Source organism: Eptatretus burgeri, chromosome 14, assembly GCF_056783735.1.
Source record: "Eptatretus burgeri isolate ZD-2024b chromosome 14, Ebu_testis_v1, whole genome shotgun sequence".
Classification (NCBI taxonomy): Eukaryota; Metazoa; Chordata; class Myxini; order Myxiniformes; family Myxinidae; genus Eptatretus; species Eptatretus burgeri.
In genome coordinates this window covers 47,663,275-47,676,046 of record NC_140974.1, presented here as the reverse complement: position 1 = coordinate 47,676,046, position 12,772 = coordinate 47,663,275, and the positions used below count along the sequence as shown (strand labels likewise).

General features: G+C 43.7%; 1 long non-coding RNA gene across 1 annotated transcript; it reads right to left on the bottom strand.

Moving 5' to 3' along the window:
* Positions 1 to 8,306: 8,306 nt before the first annotated feature.
* Positions 8,307 to 12,107, bottom strand: LOC147013121 (uncharacterized). Its single transcript, XR_015050969.1, has 3 exons — positions 11,930 to 12,107; positions 11,748 to 11,773; positions 8,307 to 9,293 (listed from the first exon to the last, which is right to left on the bottom strand). It is a non-coding gene; the product is annotated as an uncharacterized LOC147013121 (long non-coding RNA).
* Positions 12,108 to 12,772: the final 665 nt, after the last annotated feature.

The window sequence follows — 12,772 nt, the reverse complement described above, 5'->3', positions numbered from 1 at the left end:
CTGATCCCCCAACTGTCGAGTTGGACGTCAAGGGTGTTACAATCCCTGTTGCTGACCCTCGAATCAACTGTGGTCCATCTACGCTTGTGGAAACACGGGCTGCGGTGAACCAGTTGAAACGGGGCAAAGCTCCAGGGATCTGTGGCATCCATGCCGAACTTCTCAAGGCTGGTGGAAATGCTGCACTCGTGTCGTTGCATGCAGTTTTGTGCTCTGCCTGGAACACAGGCATCATCCCAACTGACTGGAAGAGGGGCCTTGTTGTCCCTCTCTGGAAAGGGAAGGGTGATCGCCAAGACTGCAACAACTACCGAGGGGTGACGCTGCTCTCAGTGCCGGGCAAGGTCTTTGCTCGGATAATTCTCGATAGGGTTCGCCACCATCTGCTTGTGCACCAGCGTCCAGAGCAGTCAGGCTTTACACCAAAGAGGTCAACGATTGACCGTATCCTTGCACTTCGTGTCCTCACCGAACGCAGACGAGAGTTTCGGCAGGGGCTGCTTGCAGCCTATGTTGATCTCTGTAAAGCGTTCGATTCAGTGAATCGGGATGTCCTCTGGAGGATTCTTGGTCTTCGTGGGGTGCCACCAAAACTGATCGATCTGATGTCTGAACTCTACTCTGGTACTGAGAGTGCTGTGAAGTGTGGTGGTACCATCTCTGACTTATTTCCAGTTGTTACTGGAGTTCGTCAGGGATGTGTACTTGCCCCCACACTTTTCAGCACTTGTATGGACTGGATTCTAGGGAGGATGTCGGAGAGATCAAGTTGCGGTGCGTCATTTGGGAATGTCAAGATCTCGGACCTTGACTTTGCAGATGATGCAGTCATCTTTGCGGAGACTTTAGATATCCTTTTGGGGGCCCTCGAGGTGCTGAATGAGGAGTCGGAGCCGCTGGGATTACGGGTTTCTTGGGTCAAAACTAAGATCCAGGCTTTCGGTGACATCTTGGATGCTGCTGTCCTGTCTGTGTCTGTTTGTGGTGAGGATGTTGAGGTCGTGGAGAGATTCACTTACCTTGGCAGTGATATTCATGTCTCTGCTGGCTGCGAGTCAGAGGTCAATAGACGTCTGGGTCGGGCCTGGGGAGTCATGGATTCACTGGATCATGGGGTGTGGCGCTGCCGGTACCTGTGCGGGAGGACGAAAGTCCGAGTCTTCAGGTCCTTGGTACTTCCAGTCTTGCTCTATGGGTGCGAGACTTGGACTCTGACCAAGGATCTGAGACGGAGACTTCATTCCTTTGGTACCAGGTCTCTTCGGAGAATCCTTGGCTATCGCTGGTCGGATTTTGTGTCCAACGAGCGGTTGCTGAGAGAGACTCGGATGAGATTTGTTACCTGCATAGTCCGTGAGCGTCAGTTGCGGCTGTATGGACATGTGGCTCGTTTTCCTGACTCTGATCCTGCTCATCAGATTCTCTCAGCGAGGGAGTCTCATGAGTGGAGGAGGCCAGTGGGTCGACCACGTGCCTCATGGTTGCAGCAGGTTAACCATCATCTCAAGGAGATGGGGATGGGCCTGGCATCTGCCTGGGGAATGGCCAGACGGAGGCCCCTGGAGTACCGGCGGAAAGTGGACGCAGCGACCTGCTGTTCTGGCACATGCTCCCATACCTGACCTGACCTGTGTCTTCTCCCAATCATCAGTGAGGTTACGGAATCCATCATCACTTCTGACATTAAATCCTCCCTCTTCACCAATGGCCTAATTTCCGATCATCAATTTGAATTAAGATCAGGTCACTCCGAAGTACTCTTCGGGAGTATTTCATCAATGCAAACAACCTCAGCGGTATATTTTGCTGGAGCTGTCTTTTTTTTTCTTGACATGATTTTTTTCATCAAACGCTGTCACAATGGGAACCCAACGGGTTCACGGGTCGTCCAGTTGTATAAAAATAATAAAAATAAAAATTACGAGTGGGCCAGTTAGTCCATTGGACCAAATTTTCATTGGTCTTCATGGCCTTGTTGCACACCTGCCTACTGTACTGCTTGAGCATTCGTTTGCCTTTCACCAAACCCAGATGTGCTTGGGCCAGGGCAGAGATGTTATTATTACCAAATTGATAGTACTGTTATTACCACCACCACCGAAGGTGAAGGAGGTTATGTTTTCACCCCTTTCTGTCTGTCTGTTACATGGCAAAAAAAAAAAAAAATTGATATGTTGATCACCTCCATTTGTATGTTTGTATGGTTTTTTTTTTGTGTGTGTTTGGCTGTCCACTCACCTCCAACCCAAACCGCTCAACCGATCCCTTTGAATTTTCCAGACATTAATGGCACCGATCCAGCGACAATCCCGCATTGAAGTTTCATGAAATTTGGTCGACATAAAAGTTCTACATAGGCCAATAGGCCAATTTGAGCAAAATTTTCTAAAATCCTCAAATTTCATCCGAGTGACTGGAAATTTGAACAGAGTTTGCATTGTCAGGTCAGTGAATTCAAACACCTATTACTTTTGAGTTCATCATAGTTCAAAAGGTCAACATAGGCCATAAAGTCAACCCAAAATAGGCCAATTTTCTTCATCGTTTATAAAATTGTCAATTTTCATCCGATTGACTTGAAATTTGAAGACCATTTGCATATGAGGTTGCTGAACTCAACCACCTCTTAATTTTTAGGTCAATATCGACAAAAAGGTCAACCAAGGCCAGATTTCTAAAATCCTCAATTTTATTCTGATTTACTTGAAATTTGAAAACCATTTGCATATCAGCTCACCAAATTCAACCATGCATTAATTTTGAGGTAAACATTGGCCAAAAGGTCAACATCGACCAAAAGATCAACATAGGCCAAATTTCTAAAATCCTCAATTTTCATCCGATTGACTTGAAATTTGAAGAGCGTTTTCATGTCAAGTCGCTTAATTCAATTACCAATTAATTTTAACATCAAAATGTCAACACAGGCTTAATTTCTAAAATTGATAGATAGGGACAAAAACTAAATATATCACAATATCTCAAAAAGTTGTGGACGAGTTATGACAAAACAAGATGGATGAGTTGAATAGGTGACAAGAACAAGCGGATTGGATTTTGGTTTGGATCCAGCCCATCAGTGGAATACAAAACGTGAACTGTTTCACCTGGCAGAGGTATGTGCTCTACCGAGTGCCATTCTAGTTTGTGCTGTTTTATCTGACTACAATAATTTTTGAAGTAAACTTTTGCATCCTCGGGTATTTTGTGTCTTTTGGGTCCTCTGTGTCTTTTGCGTCCTCGAGGACTTTTGGTATTTTTGGTCGTTGGAGTGCCATATCCGACTACTAGAATTTTTTAAGTGACTCTTCACCATTGAGAGATAGGGCCAAAAACGATATATAGCATGATATCTCAAAAAGTTGTGGACGGATTCTAACGAAACTTGGTGGACAGGTTGTGTGTGTGGCAAGGACGAATCATTTCGATTTTGGTGAAGATCCGAATCCAGATCCGGATACGAGGATTATTTAATTTTTAAAGTCATTCATCACCCATTGAGAGATCGGGCCAAAAACGATATAGTACTGAATAGCATGATATTTCAAAAATGTAATGGGCCCGATATGTTCTCATGGATCAGGCATTACATGGTGGAGGTATGCACTCTACCGAGTGCTCTTCTAGTTATTGTTGTTAATATTTTTTGTATTAATTAATAAATGGTTCGTTGAAATGTTATCATTATTTTTGTTGTGTGTTTTTAAAATGGAAATGGACAGATGCAAATAGTCAAATGTTGAAGCAGCTTCACCGCTTAAAACTACAGAAAAGAAAACTACAAAAACAAAACAAAATTTTTTTGCATTTTTCTTGTTTTGGACCAGTGTTGATATGGTGCAGGAACGATGGGCCCAATGGCGTTCACGTGTCTAATTTCCTTGTGCGTATCACTCCGACAACACATCTCCGAGCAAGAAGCAGACATCGGCACAGGATCTGCTCATTTCCTATTGCAAGAAGGTCCGTGGCCTCTTTGTTTTTGTACCGCCTCTCATTTGGTCTCGCACACCCGGCTCGCTCTGACATCTCTTTCCCAGCACCGCAGGGGGTTACGTTTATTTACCCCCTGCCTCCTCCTTCTCAACGCACCCATTTCATAATGTGCACACTAAAGGATGAATTTAAAGATATGTAAAATAATAATAATCATAATAATAATAAATGTTCCTTTCAAGCAACTTCCAAGCAGGAGGCCATTAGGCCCATCCAAGTCTACTATATTATTACCAAGTTATGGTTGTTCTGATATGACAAAAACCATGATGACGTCATTTGTTTGTTACATTTCACTTTTTCCAGGAACATAGGAGATATTTGTCTCAGGTGAATTTATTTTAAAATAAATATTTCACAAAAAAAAAAGTCATGCATACATTTTCCCAAAGGAAAATTCGTTATCGATGTCAAATTGAATCAACCTTCATCCGATAATCTGAGAAGTGTCTGTTTGTTTGTTTGACTTCTATGCACCGCTGAACCAATGGACGCAATGAGTTGAAGTCTGCCGGTTGTACTCGTCGGGTACAAGGGAAGGTTTTAGACGATTGAAGCAAAAAATCGTAATCCCGGTGGTTCAGAGTGGTCGGGGACACAAATTCTCTCGAAATGTGGATCATGTCTTGTGCCGCTCAAGGTACGATGGTCAAACCAAAATGCGCCAATTTGGGGGAAATTAACCAGTCCGTAATCCGGGGGGAATTAACCAGTCCGTAATCATGGGGGGAATTAACCAGTCTGTAATCATGGGGGAATTAACCAGTCTGTAATCATGGGGGAATTAACCAGTCCATAATCATGGGGGGATTAACCAGTCTGTAATCATGGGGGAATTAACCAGTCCGTAATCATGGGGGAATTAACTAGTCTGTAATCATGGGGGAATTAACCAGTCTGTAATCATGGGGGAATTAACCAGTCCATAATCATGGGGGGATTAACCAGTCTGTAATCATGGGGGAATTAACCAGTCTGTAATCATGGGGGAATTAACCAGTCTGTAATCATGGGGGGAATTAACCAGTCTGTAATCATGGGGGAATTAACCAGTCCGTAATCATGGGGGAATTAACCAGTCTGTAATCATGGGGGAATTAACCAGTCTGTAATCATGGGGGAATTAACCAGTCTGTAATTCTGGGGGAATTAACCAGTCCGTAAACATGGGGGGATTAACCAGTCCGTAATCCGGGGGGAATTAACCAGTCTGTAATCATGGGGGAATTAACTAGTCTGTAATCATGGGGGAATTAACCAGTCCGTAAACATGGGGGAATTAACCAGTCCGTAATCATGGGGGAATTAACCAGTCCGTAATCATGGGGGGATTAACCAGTCCGTAATCATGGGGGAATTAACCAGTCTGTAATCATGGGGGAATTAACTAGTCTGTAATCATGGGGGAATTAACCAGTCCGTAAACATGGGGGAATTAACCAGTCCATAATCATGGGGGAATTAACCAGTCCGTAATCATGGGGGGATTAACCAGTCTGTAATCATGGGGGAATTAACCAGTCTGTAATCATGGGGGAATTAACCAGTCTGTAATCATGGGGGAATTAACCAGTCTGTAATCATGGGGGAATTAACCAGTCTGCAATCATGGGGGAATTAACCAGTCCATAATCATGGGGGGATTAACCAGTCCGTAATCATGGGGGGATTAACCAGTCTGTAATCATGGGGGAATTAACCAGTCTGTAATCATGGGGGAATTAACCAGTCTGTAATCATGGGGGAATTAACCAGTCCGTAATCATGGGGGGATTAACCAGTCTGTAATCATGGGGGAATTAACCAGTCTGTAATCATGGGGGAATTAACCAGTCTGTAATCATGGGGGAATTAACCAGTCTGTAATCATGGGGGAATTAACCAGTCTGCAATCATGGGGGAATTAACCAGTCCATAATCATGGGGGGATTAACCAGTCCGTAATCATGGGGGGATTAACCAGTCTGTAATCATGGGGGAATTAACTAGTCTGTAATCATGGGGGAATTAACCAGTCCGTAAACATGGGGGAATTAACCAGTCCATAATCATGGGGGAATTAACCAGTCCGTAATCATGGGGGGATTAACCAGTCTGTAATCATGGGGGAATTAACCAGTCTGTAATCATGGGGGAATTAACCAGTCCGTAAACATGGGGGAATTAACCAGTCCGTAATCATGGGGGAATTAACCAGTCCGTAATCATGGGGGGATTAACCAGTCCGTAATCATGGGGAAATTAACCAGTCTGTAATCATGGGGGAATTAACCAGTCCGTAATCATGGGGGGATTAACCAGTCCGTAATCATGGGGGAATTAACCAGTCTGTAATCATGGGGGAATTAACCAGTCTGTAATCATGGGGGAATTAACCAGTCCGTAATCATGGGGGGATTAACCAGTCTGTAATCATGGGGGAATTAACCAGTCCGTAAACATGGGGGAATTAACCAGTCTGTAATCATGGGTGAATTAACCAGTCCATAATCATGGGGGGATTAACCAGTCTGTAATCATGGGGGAATTAACCAGTCTGTAATCATGGGGGAATTAACCAGTCTGTAATCATGGGGGAATTAACCAGTCTGTAATCATGGGGGGATTAACCAGTCTGTAATCATGGGGGAATTAACCAGTCCGTAATCATGGGGGGATTAACCAGTCTGTAATCGTGGGGGAATTAACCAGTCTGTAATCATGGGGGAATTAACCAGTCTGTAATCATGGGGGGATTTACCAGTCTGTAATCATGGGGGAATTAACCAGTCTGTAATCATGGGGGAATTAACCAGTCTGTAAACATGGGGGGATTAACCAGTCTGTAATCATGGGGGAATTAACCAGTCCGTAATCATGGGGGGATTAACCAGTCTGTAATCGTGGGGGAATTAACCAGTCTGTAATCATGGGGGAATTAACCAGTCTGTAATTCTGAGGGAATTGTTTGCTCATGGTGTAAATTAATTAACCAACCTTTAATATGAACAAAGTTGAGATGGAGATTGTTCAATGCAGTTGTAACACCATCGTATATTGGACCGACCATATCATATTGTTTCGTGCCCGGGGGGCGGGGGGGGGTGAATCCATGGGGAGAATGTAGTAAGAGTAGCATGGAATGTGTGTTCCAGTCCGGTAGAATTACGCCTTTATCAGGGATATGTCAGAGGTACGTCATGTAGTGAAACGTGCACTGAGGAGGCAGTGGTTGTAAACTTATAGTAGAACAGGGTAAGGTTGTATCATGTAAAACCTCCTGTGCAGGTGAGGAAAGGTGAGGGAGAGCCTGTTTGGCACCACCATACCAGTTAGCCTTCGCCTCATCAAACAAAGGAAGGGTTTGATGCACAGGGAATAAAGTTGGCCGGACAAGGGACATCCTTGTCTTATTCCTCTTTGAATGGAAAGGAGGTGAGCAAGTAACCATTGGCTTTACTTCGGCATTCTGCTGCCATTTACAACGTTTGGATCATGCCTACGTATCTCCTCCACAACCAAAAGTTAGCAGGGTCTCAAAGAGGTAATCATGGTTCATTTGGTCAAAAGCTTTCTCTTTATCCAAAGAAAGGAATCCAACTTGAGTCTGAGTCTTGGCCGCATACTGTATTACGTCTCTGACCAGGGATATGTTGTCATATATTATTCTGCTAGGGATGGCATCTGAAGAAAACAAAAATAACCCATATCAAAAAATTAAATAATTCTGGCTGCCAGACCATGCATCCGATCAAGTTGAAATGTAAAACATTTATTCCCCATCACTACTAGATCATAATTCTGAAGTTTCATGTCGATTGATTAAGTGGTTCCAGAGAAAACATTATTTAATCTTTTTCTTCAATCCAATATGGCTGCCAAACCATGTGACCTATCAATTGTTCCTTAATAAAGTTGTACACCCAAAGCTTAGGGAATATTTGTGTGAAGTTTCCCCTCGATCAGTCTAGTCTTTCTGGAGAAGATTTTTTTTATCAGTTTTAGGGTAAATCCAATATGGCTGCCAAACAATTTGACCTATGACATCATACTTATGAACCTTTTGTTCCTCATGGCTCGGCCCTCATGGTTCCTTTTGTTCCTCATGGTCCTCATCATCATACCTGTAAAGTTTTTCCTCGATCTGTTCAGCCACTTCAGAGTAGATTTTTGAAGGTTTAAAAAAAAAAAAACAATCACTTCTGAATCACTTAACTAATGACATCATCATTGCTTTTTATATGGACCATTTTATCTCTAGATGACCCTCAAAATTATTCATACTGATCAGATGTAGACGTCATAATTGATGTCAATCGTAGATGTCAGAGTGTTCTACATATACAATAATGACGTCATAACGAAAGCACCTATGACGTCATCAAAAGTCAAGCTCATTCCCCATGATGAGTGCTTGCCGTGTGCCGAGTTTCAATTTTTCCTTTACTGTGGTTTCAGAGATACAGAGGTTCAATGTTTTTCCGTTTTCCACACCACGTGACCCATGACGTCATAATTATGGGGAGTAAACACATTCTGTGTGCGTTGTCACACGTGTTGTGAAAATTTTTGTCTCAATCCGACAAGCAGTTGCGGAGAAAAACACGAAAGTTCTGTGTGGACAAACAAACGAACCCAAACACAATGCCCTCTCCTGCGGTGAGGGTTGTACTGTATTACATCATTTGGAAAGTATATAATTGCAAACAGCAGTTTGACAGGGCATAGGAAAAGTCACGTGGACACACACACACACACACACACACACACACACACACACACACACACACACAGTAGAATCCCAGTCAAATAATGATCATCATTTTTAGAACTTGCGACCTTCAGACCAGCTGCGTCAGCGAGAAAAGGCTTGAGGCCATGTCAGATATCTGGGATGGCTAGACAAAAATCAAACAATGGTGATGGTACAAATGGTCACACACAAGGAAGGAAAAGGGAATGGTACAACCACAACAAGCCAAGTCTCCACGGATATGACCAACAATGCGTTGTGGCCAAAGTAACACGCTAGGAAGTGTATTGTGAACTTTCTTGGCCGAGCCAAATGCCCTCTTCCGGCTTTTCAGCTTCACCACTGCGACAAGTTGTTTCAGCCGAAGTGAGGCCTGACGGGTAGACCTAGAATTCATACAAATAAACCAGGAAATCTTCATTAGGTATAACAGGACCACGAAGCAACCTCTGATACTCAGGCCTGCTGGTTCAGGTGTTTGTCACGTGCCCGGAGCTGGCAGCAACTTTAGGTAGCACTTGATGCACGAGGTAGCACTTGATGAAATCCTCTCTCCTGCCATATCCTGAAAGATGACATGAGACAACACATCTCCTTGGATAACCTTGTTTACCATTTCAAGCATGAGCCCGATTGTGCCAAACTGTCTCCTCTCTGCACCAGGCAGTCAGCAACTGTATCCCTCGTTTAGCATTTCGCAGATGAACCCTGCAGTGCCAAACAGTTCCTTATCTCCACGACAGATCGACTGCAACTCCATGCGTTTCTACTAATCTGAGCAAATATATGATTAAAACTTGTCAATTTCATCACCATGACCCTCAATCTTACAAGTTTGGGCACATTCTGAGTATGGGAGATTGGGGAGGTGCGAGGTTTGGGACTGGAAAATCATTTTCTCTTTCTTTTCAATCAATCTCCAGCAAATGGTTAGTCCCATTAACTTCTCAGTATAATGAATAATACAACTTTAGCTTAATACATCGACATGCTGGTCCACAAAAGCACAAGTCCTCTAGGAGGACTCAAATCCTTTCTTGGCAACTCTTTCACTCCTCACTGGTCACTTCTCTGCAACCTGCACACTCACCTCCTGAAGCTGTGTTCGAATCAGACAGGATTATAAAACAATTGTACCAAGGGTTAAAAGAGGCAAATTAAAATTCACTTTCTGATCTTTCATTTGAAGCCATGAATATATTGAAAAGTTATAAAACTAGACAAGTACTCGGTAGAGCGCGTACCTCTGCCAGGGTGAACAGGTTACGTGTTATATCCCACCGATAGGCCGGATCTGGATTCGGACCTGAACCAAAATGGAATCGATTCGTCCTTGTCACATACCCAACCTGTTATTGGAATTTCGTCCGAATCTGTCCACAACTTTTTCGGATATCTTGCTTACAGACAAACAGGGATGAAAACACCACCTTCGTCCACCTATGGCGGAGGTAATGAAAGGTGAAAAGGAATGAATTGAAGAACATAGCGAACAGAAGGAAAGCATGTGAGAAGGGTTGGTAGAAAAGAGAGAAAAGTAATAAACTTGTATATGGGAAGCTATCAAGGGGAGTGGAGTTTCCAATTCCAACTATTTTGGCGTATGTAATATGTAGATGGTCTTCAAGGTAAAAATGCTCCGAGAAATCGAAGCATCTGTGATGAATCCGATGTTCTTGGAATCTTGGACTTGAGGTCATGCTGGGCGGTTTTTTTTTTTTTTTTTTTTTTTTTTATCTCTCTCTCTCTCTCTCTCTCTCTCTCTCTCTCTCTCTCTCTCTCTCTCTCTCTCTCTCTCTCTCTCTCTCTCTCTCTCTCTCTCTCTCTCTCTCTCTCTCTCTCTCTCTCTCTCTCTCTCTCTCTCTCTCTCTCTCTCTCTCTCTCTCTCTCTCTCTCTCTCTCTCTCTCTCTCTCTCTCTCTCTCTCTCTCTCTCTCTCTCTCTCTCTCTCTCTCTCTCTCTCTCTCTCTCTCTCTCGATTTGTAATTTGTCCATCGTTCCGGCGATAGCTCGCCTACTCTTCACAAAGGACACGATGGGGTCTTTAACGTCTATCAACCAATGCAGGCATACCCATTTAACGTCGATCCGAGGGATGGCACACACATTGATGAATCACCCTGCTTGTGAAACACCAGCATGACGGGTTACAGCTGGGTCGGGATTCAAACCCAGGCTGGACAGCGAAGAAGCGAATATGCATATCTCTCGGCCATCCTGCCAACCCGAGCTATGATGACTAAGATAATATATATATATATATATATATATATATATATATATATATATATATATATATATATATATATTAATGAGATAAACTATAAACAGACAATGCACCAACTGGTAATCATGATTACATGATGTGGACACCAGACAATGGACAACATATTATGTGGACACCAGACAATGGACAACAAGCTAAATATCAGCATTTCATTGGATTCGCAGGATCTTCATTTCATCAACATGGCTTCTCTTGGGAAAATATTTCAACTTCCCGAGGGGAACCCGGTGGTCTAAATCAATTCGCCGTTACACCGGACAACACACCATGGTATCTTGAAATGCTTAACTCAAGACATGGACATTCCACGACCTTTTAGGGCCCATAAGGAACCGAAAACCACCCTGAATTGATTCCCTGACATTGGTCTGGCAATCGCAGAAAGCTGAGCCACCAAGATGCAACTTTTTTTCTGGACTCGTCATCTTGGCCAAGAGCCATGCTGGAAACGATATCACGCAAGTCCAGCAACAAAGCCACCATTGTCACACATATAAACAAAACCAGAAGCATTCCTGAGGTTTCCTGGATCTTCAGAAATGGCAATAAGGGGGCAGATACTGAAAATAATGAGTGTTACATTTTTGGACTGATGCCGAAATAGTGACCACGTATCCAAGACGAGGCGCAACAAATGAATCACAAATGGAAAGGGAGTTAATGCGTCGTGAAAAGGAAAGATAGGCACATATGAACGCAATAAGGAAACGCTAGCCGCAACTCCTCCACCCACCCATTCATCGGTGCCTCATTGGGATGCTGGGGAAGGGGGGGTAGGACGAGACAAAAACAAAAACAGTGGTTAACATCTGGGGTAAAACTGCTTGTTTAAGAGTGGCTTCCGAAGAATGGTCGGCAGTAAAGGAAGGAAGACGGGTGAAAGAGGAAAGGGCACGACAGTCAGAGTAGACATACCTGTGGGCCCGAAAATCACACGAGGCCTGCGTGGCCATTATTACTCGACTGCAGAATAAGCTTTCTAAGTTTTATCACACCAGAAACATTACAAGCTGGCATGAAGGGACAAGAACGGGCAGAGAGCGGTTTCAGAACAAGAATGGGCAGAGAGTGGTTTGGTGGACATGATTTACCCTCCAACCCCACCTATTCCCACCCCCTCCTCCACACCTCCCTCAACCTTTCCTCCCATCCTCCACCCCCTCCTCATATCCTTTCCTCCTCTACCCCCCCCTTCCTACCCACCACACTCTTAGCACCTCCAAGTCCACCCACCATCACTTCCACTCTCCCTCTACCTCTCCACCCAACCTCCTCATGCTCCTCAACCTCTCCTCCCTGAAACGAATGCCACAGGCAAAAGGATTGTTTTGACATTTCACGAGACTTTGTCATAACAAAAGCCTAAAATTAATTACTTGTACAGTGTACACGGTGGCCACAATGTATTGTCACCCTTGTAATAATGAAGTAGAATGTATCTCCAATGGATCTGTTGATGCATCATCATCCACATGACAGACATTGATTCTGCGCCAGGTTCAATGTGACATTGTCCGGGGCATTTAAACGGTTACAGGATGAAATGCATCACTGAAAGCGGACAAGCCAAATAAGCACACTTGCTAAACAAGTTTGAATAGTGAACATACCCCGTGGGAGTTCATTCGGACAACTCTCAGGTGAGCGATAGCACGGACGACAGATCGTTTTGAAATTTGTTAAGGATTTTCATCACATCAGAAAAAGAAGCCAGACCACTTCACAAGAGTGAGGCTGGTTTCATATCATCATTTGCGA